This window comes from Pan troglodytes, chromosome 4 (assembly GCF_028858775.2).
Source record: "Pan troglodytes isolate AG18354 chromosome 4, NHGRI_mPanTro3-v2.0_pri, whole genome shotgun sequence".
In the NCBI taxonomy this organism is placed as follows: domain Eukaryota; kingdom Metazoa; phylum Chordata; class Mammalia; order Primates; family Hominidae; genus Pan; species Pan troglodytes.
This window is the reverse complement of record NC_072402.2, coordinates 15,805,095-15,812,221: the sequence shown is the minus strand read 5'-3', so window position 1 is coordinate 15,812,221 and position 7,127 is coordinate 15,805,095.

Here is a 7,127-nt window from a genome sequence, read left to right as displayed (position 1 = left end):
GCCATGATTGTAAGTTTCCTAAGGCTTCCCAGTCATGCTTCCTGTTAAGCCTGTGGAACTGTGAGTCAATTAAACCTCTTTTCTTCATAAATTACACAGTCTCAGGTAGTTCTTTATAGCAATGTGAAAGTGAACTAGTACAAGAACCAACATTCTTTGACCTAGCTGATAACTCTTTACTCCCCCAAACGCTATCTCCTCTAGATTTCCAGGACTCTACACTCATTTGATTTTCCTGTTCTCTTTCAGGCTACTCCTCAGTCTCCTTCTCTGGCTCCTCCCCTTCCATCTAAAATACCAATATTTGATGTTGAGGAATTGAGTAGTTTATTTCCTCATTTCTGTCTACTCTCAGTTTCTTGTGATCTTTTCCAATCTTATGGAATTAAGTATCGACTATATGTAAAATCTTTCAAGTTTATATAAACCTCTCCTTTGAAACTCAGATTCATAAATCTACCTGCTTACTTCAACTCTACTTGCATAGCCATAGGCATCTCAGTCTTTACCTGTTAAAACCAAGCTTCTAATATTTCCCCTACATCTGCATGTACCCTACTCTCTACTACCTCAGAAAAATGACAAAAATTTCCATTTGTTCAGGCCAAAAAGTCTTGAGTTATCATTGATTATTTTAAAGAACCCTGCTGAATCTTTCTTCAAAATAAACTGAGAGTCTAACTTTTCATCACCTCAATTGCTACTACTCATGTTCAAGCCACCATATATCTAAGTTAGATTATCACAGTAGCAAACTTGTTATGATCTCTTGCCTAGATTGTTGCAATATAATTAGATTTATTGTTTTCACTCATGACTCACTATAGTCTCTTTAACACTTCAGCCAGAGTGTTTGTATTGAAATAAGAGTCAGATCGTGTTATACCTCTGCTCAAAATCTGACTATGGCTTTCTATGCTTGCTATGTTGGAAAAAAATTGTTCCCTTCTCCGACAGCTATACTGCACTAAAAGATCCCATTTTGTTCCATTCAGAACAAAAGCCAGAGTCGTTATTATGACTTATTGGGCTCTATGGGATCTGGCCCCACACCTGCCTAACCACACCTCCAGTCATTTGACTTCACCCATGCTTAATATCTCTATCTTCTTAAACATACATGCCTCAGTATTTTGCACTGGTTGTTTTGTCTTCCTGGAATAATCTTTCCAAATATATCTGAATGGTTGCTCCATCTCTTCCTTTAAATATTACTTAATTATTGTTTTCCTAAGTGAGATCTTCCCGCAGACTTAGTGAGGACATCCTCTAGACATCATATCTAAAATTGTATGAAAACAAAATCGTGCAACTACCTGGATGTCATATCCTCTTTCCCTGCTTTGTTCTTCACCTTAACACTCAAAAAGTGCACACTACTGATCAGTGATTCTCATTGGTATCCCTACATTTTATGTGGGAATCCTGTTAAACAACAGATTCTGATTCAGTAGGCCTGAGTGGGGCCAGAAAGTCTGCATCTCTAACAAGCTTCCAGCTGGTTATGGTATGTGGCTAGAATTTGAAACACACTGAGTAGTCAGGCTCTACGTTTCTAATCAACCCTATCCCATAAAATATAGTGTGAGCCACATATGAAAGTTTAAATTTTCTAGTAGCCACGTTTTAAAATTACATAATTTTTTGACAATTAATTAATTTTATAATTAATTTTGACAATATATTTTACTTAATTCCACATATCTCAATTATCATTTCACCATGTTATCAATAAAGAAGTATGAATGATACATTTTACATTTTTTTCGTATTAATAGGATGTCTCTAAAAGCCAGCATGTATTCTACACTTACAGCACATCTCAGTTTGAACTGGTCACATTTCAAGTGCTCAAGAGCCACACATACCTAGAGGCTACCATGCTAGATGACATAGTTCTAGACTTTAATTATTTATTCTGTGGTTATCTTTCTTTCTTTCTAGAATGAAAGCTACATAAGGACATAAATTTTGGTTTTGTTCACTAATGTATTGCCCCTGTGCACAAAAGAGGGTCTCGCTTTTGTGGCTTTCAAAAATATTTGTTGGACAAATGGATTGATGAAAATCCTTAGTGTCCTGAGAGAATATACTGGCTTAGCTCTGTTTTATCCCATTTCCCAGAATGTCCCAGACAGAGTAAATGCCAGCCTCCCAGTAGCATACCTTTATTGGCTGCCTTCCCTTCCTGATCCACGTCTTTCCTCACTTCCCAAGGAAACCAGTTGTTCTAGAATCCTTATCTGAGTATCTGCTTCGAGGGAAACCCAAACTAAAACCCTCGCCTCAACCTATCCTTTCAGTCCTCCTGAATTTAGCTGGATGTAGGTCCCTTTATTTTAAAATATAAAAGTATATTTTATATATATATATATATATGAAATACTTGTGCATGTTTGTTACATAAATATAGTGCATGCTCATGGCATTGGGCTTCTAGTGCACCCATTACCCAAGTAATGAACAGGTCCCTTTCTTAGACTCCCTCCCTCTGCTGGAGGGTGGCCAGAATTCATTTGGAAAAGATACATGAGATCAAGTTTGGTGCTCAGCAGCATCCCTCATCCCATTGCCACTTCCCCATTCCCTTTTTCCTCCCACCACCAAATTCAAAGAAACCAATTTGTTAGGTGGAATTACCAAAATATTACCCAAGGCCCATTAACATGCCTGGAAAAGTTAAATGTGAGCTACATCCCAGAAATTCCTGAGGAATGACAAGGATTTCTTTATATTTTGCTTTGGTGTTGACAACTGAAAGAAAATGCACACAAGACAGTCCTTACAATAATTCAACCCAAAGCTAGCAAGGGCTAGACAGTGCCATTTCATCTTAAAGGACAGAAACAAAAAGTCTTTTATGTAGGATTACTTCTCCAAAATCAACATTTTTGAAATGGTGCCCATTCTCATCGCCTCCTTCTCTGAAGCATAAACATTTTAACCACCTCTTTGAATCTCAACAGTAAGGCCACAGGGTCTGGGTACAAATGCTGTGTTCCAGTATTAAATGTTAGATCAGATATCGGCTGTAATCCCTGGGGTCGTTTAGTGCAGTATAGCTGTCTGAGAAGGAAACAATTTTTTTCCAACATAGCAAATTCTGTAACTCTGAAATTCTGAGTTCTGGATCGAATTTGTTTTGATATTGCATACCTCAGCTTCTCCAGAGAAAGTTCCCTCTCAGTCGTGAAATGATGGCTTCAATTAGACTTGGCTACTCCAGTCAAAGCCTGCGATTGTGTTTCAATGGGCTGTCGATGTTTTATTCTGCCACCTTTGACAGAAATTGTTTTCTGTCTGTGGCTCAGCTCCAGCTTTGCTCCATGGAAGCCATCCATAAGGGAAAAATGTGCCCCCTTCACAATAGAACCATTGATGCCTTCTGAAAGGAATGGTGCCTGCATCCTACTTCTACCTGCAGAGTCTCCTCTCTTTAAACACAAAAGTAAATCCACGTGGCAATGCAGAGTGCTAGGATAAACCCGGTGACACAGAAATTCAAGGAAAAGGCAGACACAGGCTGACTTCTTGTAATGGTGCTTGAAATACTAGAAAAGTCCTGAAATAGGGGACAAGCTGAACCTAAAAAATGTAAGCAATGGGATCCTTTCCCTGCTATTCTTCCAGAAACAGAAAAGCCACTAACTTTGGGAACTATTTTAGATAAAAATATGTTTCAATTACAGGAAAGATTTTCCTACTCATTTCAAAAATCATCTGTCTAATTTCCTTCAAGTCTTTGCTCCAACATTATATTCTCAGTGAGGTCTACACTTACAATTGAGACCATTCGATTTAAAATTATAAAACCAATTCCTCCACCTTGCCGTGTTCTCTCTTTTGCTATACTATTTCTCACCTTCAAATACTCTATATGATTTACTTATTTAATAGTATTTGTCCAAAGTTGACACTGACTAGACATTATTGAATGAATGTATAAATGAATTAGGGAATCAAGAAGTTAACAATGTAGCAGCCACTAATGGAGATCCCATAGATAGAAGGAAAACGTCATATTACATAATTCTGAATCAAGGATGTAAGTTCAAATACCTTCAGGGGCTAAGGAAGTACAATAAGTAAGTGAGGTAGGCCAGGTATAAAACAATGGAAGGTAGTGGGATTTGGGGGAATTGGAGAATAACTACCCCTACTAAAGGCATAAAATTCCATTTTTAAAACTCTTGCCAACAAAGCACACCTGCAAAGTGTATGGGCTGCCGCACTGTGATCTCTATTATTCTGTGTATTTTCCAGCATACACATATTTTTCTCTCTCTGATTTTGATTATTTCCAAACTTCCTAGCTCAGAAATTCAAAATGCCATAAAATCAGACTTGACTCTATAATAAAATTGATACTCAATTTTAAAGTTATCTCATTTCTTGTTCTTTTTTTTTTTAAGGGATCAATTCAACAAGAAGAGCTAACTATCCTAAATATATATGCACCCAATACAGGAGCACCCAGATTCTGGTTCTAATTAAGAAGAGTTATGATTAAATATTATTCAAGAGATTTAAAATCCATCTCATGTGTAAGACGCGTCACCTTACAATATCTGCGATACTGACAGTAGAGCTATATATTAAGACCCAGACTAGTCTGACTTATTTTTCCATTTGTTTCTAATTTTCTTTGTGATCTGGGACCCTTAATTTAACCTGACTAAATCCCAGTTTACTCATTTGTATAGGAAATACTGCAACCTTCTAATTTTGTGATCCTATCTGGATTTCACTTATCTTCCTTGCCCTTAAAATATGCAACCTAACATTGTTTAGTTTATGTTGCTGAAGAATGCTATATGAAGCACTTTGCATTAAGTCATTTTATCATTCAGCTATTTATGTGTAAGAAAAACACCCATGATTCTACAAGTTGGCAGGGGTGGGGTGGTCTCTGCTCCACATATCACATACTGGCTACCCAGGGTGATGGCAACGGTGACCACATCAAATAGCAATCCAACCAACCCAGCACTTTGCAAGCCTCTACCCACCTCACATCTAGTAACATCGCTCTGCCAGGGAATGCATGAAAATGCACCACTCAGATATCCTGCAGCAAGATTAATCAACTGAAGACACCAATTGTTGCTGTTTTGAATTTACCCTGTATTCATGCCAATGCTGCACTTCCCTTAGGCTGTTCCCAGCCAATGACTGAAACTGGGGATGGAGGCTACTAATGCAGGTCTATTCCTGCAAGACGCAGGACTCAACTGGGTGACTTTGGCTTGAGGATTCCCCATGAATCTGACCCAAACTTTCCTCCAACTGCACTGCAGATTATCTTATCCCCAATCTTCCTCCTTCCCCACTTCTGCACCTATTAATTCTTCGCCTGGGTCTGAAAACTCTTTCCACCCTCTCGTCCCCATCCCTTTAACCTTCATGAGCAAGTCACCTGGCCAATCCCAAAACCAAGAGGTGGGAAATTATCCTCCCCCACCTTGAAGCCATGGCAGATATACTGATGTGTAGTTGTAATGTTTCTACAGGATAGAGCAATGGAAACCAATTATTCAATTTACCACAGTAACAAAACATAAAATAATTTAGGAAGGTGCTATGTGGAAAAAAAGTTATGAAGTGCAGTAGGTAGAATCCTAAAATAACCCCAAGATTCCCACCGCCTCATGTACACATCTGTATAATTACCTCCCCTTGAGTTTTGCCAGGACTTTTGAATATGATGGGATTTTATTTCCATGATTAGGTTGCTAATCAGTTGATTCTGAGTTAATCAAAAGGGAGATTATCCTGAACAGGGCTGACTTAATTAGGTGAGTCTTGAAAATAAAAATTCAAGGAGCTTATCCTGCTGGCTTTGAAGGAGTACGCTGCCACCTGGGAAGGGGCCACGTGGCAATGACTTAAGGACAGCCCCTAACAACTGACAGTGGTCACACTCAACATGCAGCTAGAAACCAGGGACTTCAGTCCTACAACCTAAAAGAACTGAATTCTGCCAACAACACACAAACTCAACAGAGGAGCCTGCACTTCACATGACACTGCAGTGCCAGCCAGCACCTTAATTTCAGCCAGTTCAGATGCTAAGCAGAGGATGCAACTAACCTGTACCCAGACTCCAGACCCATGAAAACCAAGATAATAAATGGGTGTTGCTTTAAGCTGCTAAGCTTGAACTAATATGTCATGCAGAAATGGGAAATTAATACAAAACAGGATGAACTCAATGGAAATGGCATGGCAAGACTTTGGATTTACCAAAATTAAAGAAGCTCTTTAAATTAGTAAATGCTTAGTATCTGAAATACATTGACACAAAAAAATACAGTGCTTTTTATTTTACACCCTGGATTTTCTGCCTGCTCTAAGCCGTCTTATTCGCTGTGACTGTTTTTCCCTGGCTGGTTCTCTTTCCCAACTTTAGTAGTGTCCCCCATACATGTCCTTCTCAAATTTACAGTCTCTCCATTGTCTCCTTCATTCTCAGATGACATCACCACCTAATTACAGCCATAAAGAACAATAAATTGCTTTTGTGTTTATGCACTTTGATTTAGGTTTTCTGTTTCTTGGAATAAAAGATTACTAGTGAACAAATCTCTTTCCAGCTATCACCTTTCATCTATTTCCCTTATCAGCCAAATGTCTTTAAAACTTTGGTCTATTTTCCTACCCATCATACATTCTTAACTCATGGGAACCTGGTGCCCTACCCACCATGCTGAAGGAACTGCTGATGCCATATTCTCTGATGACCTCTGTTGTTAGTGTAATACTTACTTCTCAAAGCTTATTTTACCTGGTGTTTCAGCAGCATTTAGCATTATCGACCACTCTCTCCTCTGGAAATATGCTCCCTGGGCTTTTATTTTTCCTTGCTTTCCTCCTAGATATCTGATAATTTCCTCTTAGTAAACTTTTTGGTCTCCCTCTCTCTCTCTTTCTCTCTCCCCTTTCCTGAAACAATAATATTATGGGTTGATATGGGGTGGGGTGGTGTCAGTAAGGAGCTGGGCCATAAACCAGGAAGGCATTTTTGACTCCACCTCTTCCTTGTTTTTTTAAAACTAATCATCTATCAAGTTGATGAAATCTGCTTCCAAAGTATCTCCTGCACTTGTCCACTTCTCTTTATCTCAAAT